General features: G+C 37.2%; 1 pseudogene; it reads left to right on the top strand.

Annotated features, from left to right (window-relative positions):
• The window catches only part of LOC123583713, a 39,698-nt pseudogene that overhangs the window by 711 nt on the left and 22,854 nt on the right, over positions 1–16,133 (top strand).

Genomic DNA, 16,133 nt, shown 5'->3' on the forward strand with positions numbered 1-16,133 from the left:
GGTTTTATGTTTGTAATATTTCTTATTATTGAGAAAGACAAACTTCTTTCTCATTTGCACAAAAGGGCCAGTGGCAGCCTTGGAAGTAGCATAGCACATAGGAAACAGCACTGCAGAAGAATTAAGAGAGAGCCATGAGGCCTAAGGTTAATACCTGACTTCACACCTATTAGCGGCTACGTCCATACCCTCCCCTCTGTGTCTTAGTTTCCTCATCTTCAATGTGGGACTAACATAGTTTAAGTAATTATGAGATGTTATTATATAAAGCACTTAATACCTGGTATATAACAATTGCTCAATAAATATTAGCTGCTGCTATTATCTTTAATGTAATTTATTTTTTTATTTTAAATTTTGTTTTGAGAGAGAGAGTGTGTGTGTGTGTGTGTGTGTGTGTGCAGAGGGAGAGAGAGAATCTTAAGCAGACTCCATGCACCGTGCAGAGTCCAACACGGGGCTCCATCCCACAACCATGGGATCATGACCTGAGCCGAAATCAAAAGTCAGAGGCTTAACTGACTAAGCCACCCAGGCACCTCATCTTTAGTGGAATTTAAAGTGCATATCACAGTTCTTAAATTCTAATAAGCATGCAACGTATGATATCTTGTTATTGTTATTATAATTATTCCATCCCAGGAAACTGGAGGGAAATGAGCTAGGGGCAAGCAACTTCTCATTGAAACTTTGGTGTGAACATAGCATGTCACTGATCCCAGTTTTGAAAGGATGGGTTTTCTTCATTCATCTCAAGTGTCAGGAAGAAGCTTTTCTTCTTAATACTCATCTTGCCTCTACTTTCAGAAAAATCTGGTTCACTCATAATTATTCCATTAATTAAAATGTTAAATGCTTAAGAGACACTGGTGAAAAATACATGATTCCTGACCTAAAGAATCACCCATTAACAGAGGTATTATTAGTATGGATAATAGCATAGCAACTAAATCATCAGTAGCTTTTTCTAACTACCACCGAAGGCTTTGAGTTCCAGAAACAGAGCGATCAAATGGAAAAAGACTAGCTCCAGGAAGAACCCCAAGGGTAGGACTCACTAACTTCATTCTTTGATCCTTGTCCTATGGTTGGCCTTCCCTGGTACCATAACTTGTGCAAATACTTTTAGGAAAGAAAACTTAAATCTTGTTTGACATTTGCCCTAGAAATGGTATTCTAGTGTCTTATGACATCTAGAGGGTCTATCAGGAGTGACAAAGAGGTTTTATCTAGTGGGAACACTGCTGCACTAACTCTATTGTCATATTACTATTTCCCCCCACTGAATGAGGCTTTACATCCCTGAAGCCACACTTCAGGATTTCAATGTCCATGTCATCACTTCAGATCCAGGGTTAAATATTTGAGCTAATGAGCTGTTTTCATTCTCCAGACAGAGTGACCTGAGGGCTTTAAGAAGAAGCTTTCTAGGCTTCATCTGCCTGAACTATTTAAACAAGGCAGCTACTGGGTATCGTGAGTACCATAATCAGTGAACAACCACACAGAGACACACATTGGGGATCCTTTATGAGCAGACGCCTCCTAGCACCCACACCCCACACATCTCTGACATATTCCCAGAGAAGTGCCATGGGTACCCACAACCACCAACCCCAGGACTGGCATCTACCTCGGTGGACAGGTAGACAGCCTGCTCCAGAAGTCCCCTGGCAGGCATCTCAATATCACTTCAGTACACCAATTGTCATTCTTTGTCTGACTAAGCCTTATATGCTTTCGGCTTTTACTTTCAATTTTTTTTCGGTGGTGAAAATAATAACATTCTGACTGCTTCATTGGTTCTACTCCTAACTGGTCTTACTTCATTCATTCCACCACTGTGCTTATTTTGTTCTTCTCACTCACCAATTATTTGTTTTTCTTAGCTCATCTTTTGGATCAGCAGGAATTCCAATCAAAAGAAGCTAACTTGAAACAAGATGGCACAAAGAAATGTAAAAACATTCCATGCTCATGGATTGGAAGAAAAAATATTGTTAAAATATCAATACTACCCAAAGCAATCTACACATTTAATGCAACCCCTATCAAAATACCAACAATATTTTTCACAGAACTAAAACAAACAACCATAAATTTTATATGGACCCACAAAATACCCAGAATAGCCAAAACATTCTTGAAAAAGAAAAGCAATGCTGGAGGCATATAAAATCTGGACTTCAAGTTACATTACAAAGCTGTAGTAATCAAAACAGTATGGTAATGGCATAAAAATAGACACATAGATCAATGGAACAGAATAGAAAACGCAGAAATAAACCCACAATTATATGCTCAATTAATCTTCAACAAAGTAGGAAAGAATATCTAATGGGAAAAAGACAGTCTCTTCAACAAATGGTATTGGGAAAACTGAACAGCTACATGCAAAACAATGAACTGAACCACTTTCTTACACCATACACAAAAATAAACTCAAAATTAATTAAAGACCTCAACATGAAACCTGAAACCATCAATATCCTAGAAGAGAACACAAGCAGAAATGCCTCTCACATCAGCCATACCAACATCTTTCTATGTATGTCTCCTGAGGAAAGGGAAATAAGAGCAAAAATAAACTATTGGGACTACATCAAAATAAAAGGCTTCTGCCCAGAAAAGGAAACAATAATAACTAAATAACTAAATAACAAATAAACAAATAAATAATAACAAAAATAACTAAAAAAGGCAACCTACTGAATGAGAGAAAATATTTGTAAATAACTTATCTAATAAAGGGTTAGTATCCAAAATATATAAACGACTTATACAGCTCAACAGAAAAAACCAAATAATCCAATTTAAAAAATGGGCAAAATATATGAACAGACAATTCTCCACAAAAGAAATCCAGATTGTCAACAGACACATGAAAAGATGCTCATCACTTATAATGGGGAAATGCAAATCAAAACCACAATGAGATAGCACCTCACACCTTCTGAATGGCTACAGTCAAAAGCATAAGAAACAAGTGTTGTCAAGGATGTAGAGAGAAAGGAACACTCATGCACTGTTGGTCAGAATGCAAACTGGTGTAGCCACTCTGGAAAACAGTATGGAGTTTCCTCAAGAAGCTAAAATTTGAACTACCCTACATTCCAGTAATCACACTACTGGGTATTTACCCAAAGAATACAAAACTACTAATTCAAATGGATACATGCACCCCTAAGTTTATAAAAACATTATTTATAATAACCAAATTACAGAAACAGCTCAAATGTCCATCAATAGATGAATGGATAAAGAAGAGGTGATATATATATATACATATACATATATACACACACACACACACACACACACACACACACACACAAAATGGAATATTACTCATCCACAAAAAAGAATGAAATCTTGCCATTTGCAATGACATGGATGAAGCTAGAGAAATAGAGCTAGGCAAAATAAGTCACTCAGAGAAAGACAAATACTATATTATTTCACTCATGTGGAATTTAAGAAACAAATGAGCAAAATAAAAAAAGAGAGAAAGACAAGTCAGGAAACAGACTCTTAACTGTAGATAACAAACTGGTCATTACCAGAGGGGAGGTCGTTGGAGGATGGGCAAAATAAGTGGTGGGGATGAAGGAGTGCACTTGTGATGAGCACTGAGTGATGTATGGAATTTTTGAACAACTGTATTATAACTAATATATCACTGTATGTTAACTATACTGGAAATAAAATTTAGAAAAATAATAGGGGTGCCTGGGTGGCTCAGTCGAGCATCCAACTCTTGATTTCCACTCAGGTCATGATCCCAAGGTTGTGGGATCGAGTCCCCCATCGAGCATCTCCCCACCATACTGACCATGGAGCCTGCTTAAGATATTCTCTCTCTCTCACTCCCTCTGCCCCTCTCCCATACTTTTGCTCTCTCTAAAATAAAGTAAAATAAAATAAAATAAAATAAAATAAAATAAAATAAAATAAAATAACAATAACAATAACAATAATAAACATCAAAAAAGAAGCTGACTTGAAGGAGTGGGGATAGTGGCTAAATATAAGCAGTAACGAGCCAGAAATGTGTTCTGCATGTGTTACAGACTAAATGTTTGTGCTCCCCCCCTCCAAGTTTATATGTGGAAGCCCCAGCCCCCAGTTGTGATGGTATTTGGAGATGGTATCTCTGGAAAGTAATTAGGATTGGAAAAGGCTATAAGGATGGGAACTCATGATGAGATTAGTACTCTTATAGGAAGAAACACCAAAGAGCTCACACTCATTCATTCTCTCTCTCTCTCTCTCTCTCTCTCTCTCTCAAAAGAAAGAGAGTATTCATCAAGAAAAGGTCTTGTGAAGACACAAAAGGAGGCAGCTGCCTAAAAGCCAGGAAGAGCCCTCAACAGGAAGAAGTGAATTGTCCAGCTCCTTGATCTTGGACTTCTCAGCCTCCAAAACTGTGAGAAATATGTTCCTGTTGTTTAAGCCACCCAGTCTATAGTATTTTATTATGGCAGCCCCAAATGACTAATACAGCATGGGATAGAACTGATGCTATTTATGTGAATATCATTGTAAATCTTTAGTATTCAGCTCCTCCATTAGTACTGGAGCATGTCAGGAATTATTTGCATATTTATTTATATGTAAAGTCTTACAGAATTATGAAATCTAAGCTATATTTGGAAATGCGTATAATTGACACTGTTATTAAAAGACTACATTATATCAAAAACAGAATGAACTTAAATTTTAAGCTGTGTAGTCATCATAAATTTAAGTATAAGCATGTTTCATGATGCATGAGAAGATTAACCATAAGAATCTAATACAATAAAAGTTCAAAAGTAATGTGAATTTAACTAATATTATTTTCATTCAACAAATTTAATGAAATTCCTTCAAAATGGGCATGGTTCTAGATGCTGTCTATACAAAGGTATGTGTGGAAGAATAAGAAATCAGGTATTGAGTAAGGCATGGACCCCATACTTAATGGGCCTAATCCCTAATACCCAAAAACCCATAAAATACCCATCAGAAAAACTTCTGCAATAATTAATTTGCCTATGTCTCTTATACACATATTCACTATTGTCTCCATTTTTCAAATTCTTACTCATATATTATTTACTGTGACTTTAAATCCACAGTGTGAAATACATGTCCTTATTCCAAAAGTGAGAATTTTTATAAGTATACAGATAAGAATCAATTGGATTTTCAATGTTAATACAGCCCAGTAATATGTCTATGCAAAAAAGAAGAGGAAAAAGGCTGAGCTCAAAAGTTTTTCACTTAGATACAAAAACAGACTATTCAAAGGCTTGCAGACTGCATTCAAAACTCTGTGTTGGAGATAATGAGACACCAGCTGCTTGTCACTCATTTACGGAGTTTTATGTAGTCAAAGAAGAATGATCAAATATCCTGCCAGAGCTACTGGTGCCATCTATTTTCTATAGTGCATAATATAAATGCATACATTTCTTTTATAAACTAAATACATTTTTTATTAAATGAAATACACTTTTTGGATTTATTTAATCTCTTAATAACATCTTCTGGCAGGGAAAATGTATTTTCTCCTTCAAAGAACATTTGAGTTGAGACCTTATCCACACCTGGTTCACATTTGGAAAAAGAAAAAAAAAAGGTAAACTTCAACATCAACTCCACCCATATCCACAGGAGAATAAAATGGAAGTGTGAGAACAGCAGCAAAATGGGTTGGCATGGACAGAAATGCTTCCTCCACCAAGAAAGGAGTGAACTAGTGTCTATGGAATCAAAAGTAGATTTGGGAGACATGATATTGGTCATAGCTAATCTCCCATTGTGAAATATCTTAAGATTTTTCATGCCCTAAAAGTATACAGGGGAATATTACATCAATTAAAAAAAAAAAAAAAAAGACTGTTCTGATAGTGACTAATTTCAGGACAATTCAAAACTAAAGTGTGTGACATAAACTTTAATTTACCTGTAAAAGTCAGGAAGTAAGGTTATAAATGACTTCACTCTTCCAAAACTATTTGTTCATATGTAAAACAACGTCCAAGAGCTGTAGCAGCTTTAAGATACTATTTTGTTAGTTTGCTCTCACATAGGATAACACCAAAACAAAACAAAACAAAGCAAAACCATGTGATGAACAGGTATGAAGTTCACATGCTGCTAATAAAAAAGAAAAACAGAATGAGAGCTAACATAAACCATATAAATAATATTACTTTAATAACAGTTAAATAAATGTTATTTAAAACTATGGTTTTTTTGGAGGTAGAAACTTGCATATGGAAGAACTCAAGCCATCAACAGGTCTTTAGGAAGATGAGAAGAAGGAATGAAAAAGGGCAGAGTGTGAGGATGATTTTAACAGAAAGAGGGGGTTTTTCTCAGTCAAAACAACAGAAAATAGCAGAATGGACTAGTTCTCCTATTTATGCATAAGCACAAACTCTAGTCAGCTTTAATGATTCAACTCAAGCCACCTCCACTTTGAGACCTTCCTTGATGTTACCAGTCAGATTTACCTACTACTCCTCTCTTACCATCTCATTTAATAATGTCAGCTTCACAGGTATGTCCCCTTTCTGGATATCAAAGCCTGGCAAAATTGCTGGTATGTAGTAAAGCACTTAGTAAGTAGTGCTTAGAATCAATGAATTTCTCAGAAGTTTGCTTTGACATTTCTAGACTTTTTTTCTCCTGAACACTTCCACCAGATGGCTTCAGGGACAAAAAACGGGGAAGGAAGGGGGGAAGGGAAAAAGATCCATTCCACAATAACTTAGATTGAAAATTCCTTGGGTAGGGACTTGGAATTCCTTATAGCTTCATATTCATCACAGAGCCTAGCAAAATGCCTTGTGTTCAGTAACACTATATAGGTATTTGTGGGTTTAGCTCTCCAACAGATTAGCTCTAATGAGATGAAGGACATTTATCCTGATTACTATGGGTCTGCAAGCAGAACCTGATATTGTTGAGGTTGTTGAGATCAACCAGTCTTTTATTTGAAAACCTTACCCTTAGAGCCTGACTTTGGTATTCTTTTCTCTGTACTACCCTTTCACCTCATACATATTATATTATCTCACCAGTCAGGCCAACTTACAATTCTACAAGCTGTGGTGTTTATTTTTGTGCCAGTATCCATAGAGTAGCTAGCTAGCCAGACTAGTCATTTAATAGCAGCTTATTAATGACAACTCCGGCAGGACCTAGAATCCATTCATTGGTCTTCCACCTTTTTCTGTCCCTTATTCCCTTCATATCCTCACTTCCCAATATATACAACTTGTTTTTTAAGTTTATACATTTATTTTGAGAGGGGGGTGGTTAGAGAGAGAGGGTGAGAGATAATTCCAAGAAGGCTCCCACTGTCAGTGAGGAACCTGATGCAGGGCTCAAACTCATGCAACAGTGAGATCATGAACTGAGCTAAAACCAAGAGTCAGATGCTTAACTGACTGAGCCACCCAAGCACCCCTATATCCAAGTTCTATTCCAACGTTCAACATTATAATCACTCTGGTATATATACTCTCAGCTCTCCTGGTCTTCTGTCATTTTGTTGTACCTATTTGGCAAACCCCAATCCTGCTTAGATCTAACTTTCCATCTGCAATGCATCTGCACCTAAATAAATAACTACATGTGTATGAAGATAAACTGCATTGAATGTTCCAAATGCTGACTGGTCTCTTTTTAAATTCATAATTAATAACCTCAAGTGAGTTCATAGTTTGACCCAGGAACCCTACTGCATTTCCCCAGAATAGTCACTCCCCAACCCTTCTAGACTAATATATACCGTCTCCTACTTCTCAAATCTCTAACACCACTCCCTTCCTCGCTCTCATCAGATAATAAGATTAGATAACCTTGGCTCTTGTTGAGAAAATAGAAGTGGTCAGAAGAGAACTTCTACAAAATTCTAACATGTCTACTCAACCATTGCTTCTAGCCCTGCCTTTCCTTCTGGTGCCTTTATAAATGAACTGTGCCTACTTGGATCAAAGCTGATCTTTCGGGGCGCCTGGGTGGCGCAGTCGGTTAAGCGTCCGACTTCAGCCAGGTCACATCTCGCGGTCCGTGAGTTCGAGCCCCGCGTCAGGCTCTGGGCTGATGGCTCAGAGCCTGGAGCCTGTTTCCGATTCTGTGTCTCCCTCTCTCTCTGCCCCTCCCCCGTTCATGCTCTGTCTCTCTCTGTCCCAAAAATAAATAAACGTTGAAAAAAAAAAATTAAAAAAACAAAAAAAAAAAAAAGCTGATCTTTCACTTGTATACTCAATCCCATCCCCTCTTACCTACTCAAGGACATTTCTCTAGGAATTCTTTCCTCCTTCCCCTGCACTATCAATTCTTTCCTCTCTACTTTTTCATATCCATATGTAGACAACCACCATTATTTCTTTATCTAAAATAGACACTCTCCCCATCTCCATCTCTCATATCACTTTCTCCTCAAGCTACCATTTCATTGCTCTTCTACTCTTTTCAGAAAATACCTAAAAGGAGTTGTGTATACTTGCTGTTTCCAATTCATCTCCTCCCAATCTCTCTTGAACTCATTCCAAATCATACTTTTATCCCCACCATCTTTTCAGCCATGACCCCCATGTTGCTAAGTCCAACCAGCCATTCTCAGTTCTCATCTTACCTGAATTATCATAAGAGTTTGACATTGTTGATTACTCCCTTCTCTGAGAAACATTTTCTTCACTTAGTTCTAGAATCGGCACATTCCTAGCTTTCCCCCTATATCCATAGCCACTTCCTCAAAATCTCCTTTGCTATTTCTTGCAAATCTTCACAACTACTGTCCAATGGGATGTCCTAGGCTTCTTAAGCATCTTGTTTCTATCTACACAAACTCTATTGGTGATATCATCTAGTTTTATGGCGTCAAATACTGTCCACAAGAACAATGACTCCCAAATTTATAGCTCTTTCCCAAATCTCTTCCCTGAACACCACATCAACATGGCCTACCCTGTGCCTCAACATATTCATTAGATATATACCCAGGATCTCAAATTTAACACATCCAAAAGCAAACTCTTGGCCTTCTTCCAAGACCACCTGTTTCCAACAGTTTTCCATTTCAGTACATACAATTATTCTATCCTATCTCAGGGGAAAAAATATATATCTTGCAGTTATCCCTGACTCCTCACACCTCACATCTAATCTATCAGTAAATCCTCTTGATTTTGACATTAAATTTTCCCTCTTTCCCCCATCTTTTCCTCCCAAAATCCAAAGCACTGACAGCAGAAAATACTGGAGAGAATGTGATACAACAGGAACTCTCATTCATTGCTGATGGGAATGCAAAACTACACAGACACTTTGGCAGGCAGGCTATTTCTTACAAAACTAAACAAACTGTACTATACAGTCTAGCATTCACATTCCTTGGTAGTTATCAAAAAAAGTTGAAAACTTATGTACACATAAAAATCTGTACACAGATGTTTATAGCAGCTTTATTCATAATTGCCAAAACTTGGAAGCAGCCAAGATGCCCTTCAGTAGGTGAATGGATACATATACTGTGGTGCATTCAGTTTGCTTTTCAAAAAGAGGGATCTCAACATAAAGAATCCCAGAGATTTATAAGGAGGAGTCTCTTTATAACTCCTACTTTGTTACCCTAAAATGGTTAAATCTGTCCTACTGATGTCCTGGTTGGAATGTGAGGTCTTAAGAGCAGACACCATGTATGATTATTCTTTAAATATACACAGTTCCATGTCTGACTGCGGCCCTGCCCACCAACACAAGTTATTCAAGACAGCACAGGGGAAGTACACAGGGGAAGTGCCCCTCAGTTCCGCACCACTCCAGGGACTATCCAAAATAACAAAATGGAAGAATTCCCCTCAAAAAAACCTCCAGGAAATAACGACAGCTAATGAACTGACCAAAAATGATTTAAACAATATAACAGAAAGTGAATTTAGATAACAGTTATAAAATTAATCGCTGGGCTTGAAAACAGTATAAAGGACAGCAGAGAATCTAATGCTACAGGGATCAAGGGACTAAGGTACAGCCAGGAGGAGCTAAAAGATGCTATTAATGAGCTGTAAAATAAAATGGAGACGACCACAGCTCTGATTGAAGAGGCAGAGGAGAGGATAGGTGAACTAGAAGATAAAATTATGGAAAAAGAAGAAGCTGAGAAAAAGAGACATAAAAAAATCCAGGAGTATTAGGGGGAAATTACAAAACTAAGTGATGCACTAAAGAGAAATAATCTACACATAATTGGTATTCAAGAGGAGGAAGAGAGAGGGAAAGGTGCTGAAGGTGTACTTGAAGAAATAATAGCTGAGAACTGCCCTGAAAAAGGGAAGGAAAAAGGCATTAAAATCCAAAAGGCACAGAGAACTCCCTTCAGACATAACTTGAATCGATCTTCTGCATGACATATCATAGTGAAACTGGCAAAATACAAGGATAAAGAGAAAATTCTGAAACCAGCTAGGGATAAACGTGCTCTAACATATAGAGGGAGACCTATAAGCCTCGTGTCCAATCTCTCTACTGAAACTTGGCAGGCCAGAAAGGAATGACAAGCAATCTTCAATGTGATGAACAGAAAAAATATGCAGCTGAGAATCCTTTATCCAGCAAGTCTGTTAATTAGAATAGGAGACATAAAGGTCTTCCCAAACAAACAAAAACTGAAGGAATTTGTCACCACTAAACCAGCCCTACAAGAGATCCTAAGGGGGATCCTGTGAGACAAAGTACCAGAGGCATTGCTACAAGCATGAAACCTACAGACATCACAAGGACTCTAAATCCATATCTTTCTATAATAACACTGAATGTAAATGGACTAAATGTGCCAACCAAAAGACATAGGGTATCAGAATGGATAAAAAAACAAGACCCATCTATTTGCTGTCTACAAGAGACTCATTTTAGACCTGAGGACACCTTCAGATTGAGAGTGAAGGGATGGAGAACTAGTTATCATGCCACTGGAAGTCAAAAGAGAGCTGGAGTAGCAATACTTATATCAGACAAACTAGACTTTAAGGTAAAGGCTGTAACAAGAGATGAAGAAGGGCATTATATAATAATTACAGGGTCTATCCATCAAGAAGAACTAACAATTATAAATGTCTATGCACCAAATACGGGAGCCCCCAAATATATAAAAACAATTAATCACAAACATAAGCAACCTTATTGATAAGAGTGTAGTAATTGCAGGGAACTTTAACACCCCACTCACAACAATGGATAGATCATCTAGACACATGGTCAATAAAGAAACAAGGGCCCCGAATGATACATTGGATCAGATGGACTTGACAGATATATTTAGAACTCTGCATCCCAAAGCAACAGAATATACTTTCTTCTCGAGTGCACATGGAACATTCTCCAAGATAGATCATATACTGGGTCACAAAACAGCCCTTCATAAGTATACAAGAATTGAGATCATACCATGCATACTTTCAGACCACAATACTATGAAGCTTGAAATCAACCACAGGAAAAAGTCTGAAAAACCTCCAAAAGCATGAGGTTAAAGAACACCCTACTAAAGAATGAATGGGTCAACCAGGCAATTAGAGAAGAAATAAAAAATATATGGAAACAAATGAAAATGAAAATACAACAATCCAAATGCTCTGGGATGCAGTGAAGGCAGTCCTGAGAGGAAAATACATTGCAATCCAGGACTATCTCAAGAAACAAGAAAAATCCCAAATACAAAATCTAACAGCACACCTAAAGGAAATAGAAGCAGAACAGCAAAGACACCCCAAACCCAGCAGAAGAAGAGAAATAATAAAGATCAGAGCAGAAATAAACAATATAGAATCCAGAAAAACTGTAGAGCAGATCAATGAAACCAAGAGTTGGTTCTTTGAAAAAATGAACAAAATGGATAAACCTCTCGCCATGCTTCCCAAAAAGAAAAGGAAGAGGACCCAAATAGATAAAATCATGAATGAAAATGGAATTATTACAACCAATCCCTCAGAAATACAAGCAATTATCAGGGAATACTATGAAAAATTATTTGCCAACAAACTGGACAACCTGGAAGAAATGGACAAATTCCTAAACACCCACACACTTCCAAAACTCAAACAGGAGGAAATAGAAATCTTGAACACACCCATAACCAGCAAAGAAATTGAATCAGTTATCAGAAATCTCCCAACAAATAAGAGTCCAGGACCAGATGGCTTCCCTGGGGAATTCTACCAGACATTTAAAGATAAAACCTATCCTTCTCAAGATATTCCAAAAATTAGAAAGGAAAGGAAAACTTCCAGATTCATTCTATGAAGCTAGCATTACTTTGATTCCTAAACCAGACAGAGACCCAGTAAAAAAGGAGAACTACAGGCCAATATCCTTGATGAATATGGATGCAAAAATTCTCAATAAGATTAACTAGCAAATCGAATTCAACAGCTTTTAAAAAGAATTATTCACCATGATCAAGTGGGATTCATTCCTGGGATGCAGGGCTGGTTCAACATTCGCAAATCAATCAATGTGATACATCACATTAATAAAAGAAAAGATAAGAACCTATGATCCTGTCATTCGATGCAGAAAAAGCATTTGACAAAATTCAGCATCCTTTCTTAATAAAAACCCTCGAGAACGTCGGGGTAGAAGAAACATACTTAAACATCATAAAAGTCATTTACGAAAAGCCCACAGCTAATATCAACCTCAATGGTGAAAAACTGAGAGCTTTCCCCCTGAGATCAGGAACACGACAGGGATGTCCACTCTCACTGCTGTTGTTTAACATAGTGTTGGAAGTGCTAGCATCAGCAGTTAGACAACAAAAGGAAATCAAAGGCATCAAAATTGGCAAAGATGAAGTCAGGCTTTCACTTTTTGCAGATGACATGATATAATACGTGGAAAATTCGATAGACTCCACCAAAAGTCTGCTGGAACTGATACATGAATTCAGCTAAGTCGCAGGATACAAAATCAATGTACAAAAATCAGTTGCATTCTTATACACTAATAATGAAGCAACAGAAAGACAAATAAACTGATCCCATTCACAAGTGCACCAAGAAGCATAAAATACCTAGGAATAAATCTAACCAAAGATGTAAAAGATCTGTATGCTGAAAACTATAGAAAGCTTATGAAGGAAATTGAAGAAGATATAAAGAAATGGAAAAATATTCCATGTTCATATGTTGGGAGAATAAATATTGTCAAAATGTCAATCCTACCTACACATTCATTGCAATCCCAATCAAAATTGCACCAGTATTCTTCTCAAAGCTAGACAAGCAATCCTAAAATTCATATGGAACCACAAAAGGCCCAAAATAGCCAAAGTAATTTTGAAGAAGACCAAAGCAGGAGGCATCACACTCCCAGACTTTAGCCTCTACTACAAAGCTGTCATCATCAAGACAGCATGGTATTGGCACAAAAAAGACACATAGACCAATGGAAGAGAATAGAAACCCCAGAACTAGACCCACAAAAGTATGGCCAACTAATCGTTGACAAAGCAGAAAAAAATATCCAATGGAAAAAAGTCTCTTTAACAAATGTTGCTGGGAGAACTGGACAGCAACATGCAGAAGGTTGAAACTAGACCACTTTCTCACACCATTCACAAAAATAAACTCAAAATGGATAAAGGACCTGAATGTGAGACAGGAAACCATCAAAACCTTAGAGGAGAAAGCAGGAAAAGACCTCTCTGACCTCAGCTGCAGCAATTTCTTACTTGACACATCCCCAAAGGCAAGGGCATTAAAAGCAAAAGTGAACTATTGGCAACTCATGAAGATAAAAAGCTTCTGCACAGCAAAGGAAACAATCAACAAAACTAAAAGGCAACCAACGGAATGGGAAAAGATATTTGCAAATGACATATCGGACAAAGGGCTAGTATCCAAAATCTATAAAGAGCTCACCAAACTCCACACCCGGAAAACAAATAATCCAGTGAAGAAATGGGCAGAAAACATGAATAGACATTTCTCTAAAGAAGACATCCGGATGGCCAACAGGCACATGAAAAGATGGTCAACGTCGCTCCTCATCAAGGAAATACAAATCAAAACCACACTCAGATATCACCTCACGCCAGTCAGAGTGGCCAAAATGAACAAATCAGGAGACTATAGATGCTGGCGAGGATGTGGAGAAACGGGAACCCTCTTGCACTGTTGGTGGGAATGCAAACTGATGCAGCCACTCTGGAAAACAGTGTGGAGTTCCTCAAAAAATTAAAAATAGACCTACCCTATGACCCAGAAGTAGCACTGCTAGGAATTTACCCAAGGGATACAGGAGTACTGATGCAGAGGGGCACTTGTACCCCAATGTTTATAGCAGCACTCTCAACAACAGCCAAATTGTGGAAAAAGCCTAAATGTCCATCAACTGATGAATGGATAAAGAAATTGTGGTTTATATATACAATGGAGTACTATGTGGCAACGAGAAAGAATGAAATATGGCCCTTTGTAGCAACATGGATAGAACTGGAAAGTGTTATGCTAAGTGAAATAAGCCATACAGAGAAAGACAGATACCGTATGTTTTCACTCTTTTGTGGATGCTGAGAAACTTAACAGAAACCCATGGGGGAGGGGAAGGAAAAAAAAGAAAAAAAAAGAGGTTAGAGTGGGAGAGAGACCCAAAGCATAAGAGACTCTTAAAAACTGAGAACAAACTGAGGGTTGATGGGGGGTGGGAGGGAGGAGAGGGTAGGTGATGGGCATTGAAGTGGACATCTTTTGGGATGAGCACTGGGTGTTGTATGGAAACTAATTTGACAATAAATTTCATATAATAAAAAAATTAAATAAATAAATAAATAAATAAATAAATAAATAAATAAATAAATAAAATATACATAGTTCCTAACACAGTACTCAGCACATGATATTTAATAAATGTTTATTAAAATACTATATCATGTTTTAGACTAATTTGTGTCATATTTTAGATGGTTCTTGTAATCAACCTGGTGTTTTAAATGTATCAAATAGGCAAATTTCTACAGAAAGTAATATTTATATTCATGGGGGGCCAACAATATCTTATTAATATACTTCGGACTTACATACTACCCCACTTTCCTATGTATTACCTGATTTGTAATGATTTTTTGTCTCTTATGTATCAGTATACATATAAATATACAAATAGATAAATAAATAAGAATTCTTTAAAAAGTTAAACATTATACAGAGTTCCAAACTTAGCCTACTTGTTTCAATTACATTTTTTCAAATTATTTAAAGAAAATATGAATGTCAACAAATAGAAAGATACTAAGCATGAGATACGTAGTATCAGTTATTTGGAAAATTTAGAAAGGACGTTGTTCTGCTTTCTTTAGGAGGTGGAAACAAAGCATGCTGGAGAATGTGTTGGTGTCTACCCTGGGAGACAGGTAGGGAAGGTAAAGAGGCTTGGCAATAAATTGTACATCCAGGAGGCTAAAGAAGTGTTGGGGGTCTGAGTTTGGCTTTTTTTTTTTTCTTTCTCTATCTGGCTAATTTCACTTAATATAGTGTTCTTGAGGTCTATCCATATTATCACAAATGGCAGAATTCCCTTTTTCTTTAATATTTATTTTTGGGAGAGCACACGCAGTGGAGGAGCAGAGAGAGGGGGACGGAGGATCCAAAATGGGCTCTGTACTGACATACTGACAGCAGTGAACCAGATGTGGGGCTCGAAATCACAAACACGAGATCATAACCTGAGCCGAAGTTGGATGCTCAACCAACTGAGCCACCCAAGTGCCCCAGAATTTCCTTCTTTCTTATGGCTCAATTATATATATATATATATATATATATATATATATATATATATATAATCTTATGGCTCAATTATATATATATATATATAATCTTATGGCTCAATTATATATATATATATATATATATATATATATATATATATATATAATCACACCTTTAAAAAAAATTTTTTTTAATGTTTATTTTTCGAGAGAGACAGAGACAGAATGCAAGGGGTTAGGGGCAGAGAGAGAGGGAGAATCCGAAGCAGGCTCCAGGCTCCGAGCTGCCAGCACAGAGCCCGACGCAGGGCTCAAACTCAAGAGCTGTGAGATCATGACCTGAGCCGAAGTCGGACACTCAACCGAC

Source organism: Leopardus geoffroyi, chromosome B3 (genome assembly GCF_018350155.1).
Source record: "Leopardus geoffroyi isolate Oge1 chromosome B3, O.geoffroyi_Oge1_pat1.0, whole genome shotgun sequence".
Taxonomy (NCBI): domain Eukaryota; kingdom Metazoa; phylum Chordata; class Mammalia; order Carnivora; family Felidae; genus Leopardus; species Leopardus geoffroyi.